Source organism: Panthera uncia, unplaced genomic scaffold, assembly GCF_023721935.1.
Source record: "Panthera uncia isolate 11264 unplaced genomic scaffold, Puncia_PCG_1.0 HiC_scaffold_2601, whole genome shotgun sequence".
Taxonomy (NCBI): Eukaryota; Metazoa; Chordata; class Mammalia; order Carnivora; family Felidae; genus Panthera; species Panthera uncia.
Genome location: NW_026059347.1, coordinates 7,780 through 9,563, shown reverse-complemented (window position 1 = coordinate 9,563; position 1,784 = coordinate 7,780). Strand labels below are relative to the sequence as shown.

The following is a 1,784-nucleotide window of genomic DNA, read 5'->3' as shown; positions in this document are numbered from 1 at the left end:
AGGTGACAGCTAGCTCGTCTTTGGCACATTGCAACTAGGCTCATGATTTAAGGGCCTACTTGAACCTCGCTTCTTGGATTTCAGAGAAATGTTAGGTCTCAGCCTTCATGGTACTTCCTTGTGCAGAGTCATGTATATTAGCAGTTTGAGTGTAAACCATATGATAGGCATTTCTCTAAGTGATGAAAAGATAATGACAGGATACTTTTTTTTTAAAAGACATTTATTCAGCATCATGATCAGACTATTACATTTAGCCATCAACAGCATGGGAGTTAAAAAAAAAATCTACATTACAACCCTTTGTTGGAATGCTTTACACTTTCCTCAGAGCAGAACAAAAATAATCTGTTGTACAATTAGTCACAAATACAGTTCTCCAGTTTTTTGTCCATACACATGTCTAAAACATGTCTTCTTTGAAGCAGCTAGGCCCTGCCACCAGTGTGCTTGGCTGCGTTCACAAATCTGTTGTAACCCGTAGCTTCCCTGTCACTTCTCTGGCACTCCTCCCTTGCTAAGCTTTCTTTCCTGGCAGTAATTAAAACCTTCTACCACCTCCATAGCTACTGCCACTGCTGGATCTGCCATAGCCACCTTGGTTTCATGGTTTGGCAAAGTATTGACCTCCACTACCATAGGGGCCAGAGCTTCTGCCTCCAGAATTTGAAGATTGATTGTAGTAATCGCCAAAATCATTGTAGCTTCCACCACTTCCAAAGTTGCTTCCACTGGTACCAAATCCATTACAGCCTTCCCCACTGCCACCATATCCACCACCACCTCAACTACCACCAAAGCCACCTTGCCCACTGAAGTTTCCTGCACGGCCAAAGTTGTCATTTCCACCAAAAACACCTCCACGACCACCACCAAAGTTTCCAGAACCACTTTGACCTCCTTGGCTGGAGGAAGCACTAGCCATCTCTTACTTAGATGAAACTTTCCTTACTTTACGGTTGTGGCCATTCACAGTATGGCATTTTTTGAATGACGATCTTGTCTACAGAGTCATGGTCATCAAATGTTACAAAAGCAAAGCCTCTCTTTTTGCCACTGCCTCGGTGAGTCATGATTTCAATCACTTCAGTTTTCCCGTACTGTTCAAAATAATCTCTTAGATGATGTTCTTCAGTGTCTTCTTTAATGCCACTGACAAAAATCTTTTCCACAGTTAAGTGGGGACCAGGTGTTTGAGAAGCTTCTCTCGAGACAGCCTCTTTGGTCCTACAGCTCTTCCATCCAACCTTGTGTGGCCTTGCAGTCATGGCTGCATCTGTCTCTTCCACAGTGGCCTACGTGACAAACCCAAAGCCTCTGGAGCGCTTGGTGTTTGGGTCTGTCATGGCCACACAGTCCGTGAGCATTCCCCATTGCTCAGAGTGGCTCCTCAGGCTCTCATCCATTGTTTCAAAGCTCAATCCTCTGATGAAAAGCTTCCGTGGCTTTTCAGGCTCTTTGGGAAACTCTGACTGAGACATGAGGGTGGTGGGAGGGAGACTTTCATGTTGCTTACTTGGCAGGTCCACCGGCAGAAAGCCTGAGAGGATACTTTTTAATTCACTCCGTTATTAGCGAAATAATACATGAATGCAGTCTAACCTTATAGCATTTAAACTATTAATAATAGATTTATTTGGAGCAAATATTGAAGGCTCTCTTCATCTGTCCTCTCCCATCTCAGCCACTCTCAGAGGTAGCGACTATCATTCCTGCAGGGCATCCTTCTGGTACTGTTCCCATCAGTAAAAATGAGTGTAATTATGTCTTTAGAGAATTTAGTT

At 43.8% G+C, this 1,784-nt stretch overlaps 1 pseudogene; it reads right to left on the bottom strand.

Annotated features, from left to right (window-relative positions):
• Positions 1 to 541: 541 nt before the first annotated feature.
• LOC125917859 (heterogeneous nuclear ribonucleoprotein A1-like) lies at positions 542 to 1,481 on the bottom strand (annotated as a pseudogene).
• Positions 1,482 to 1,784: the final 303 nt, after the last annotated feature.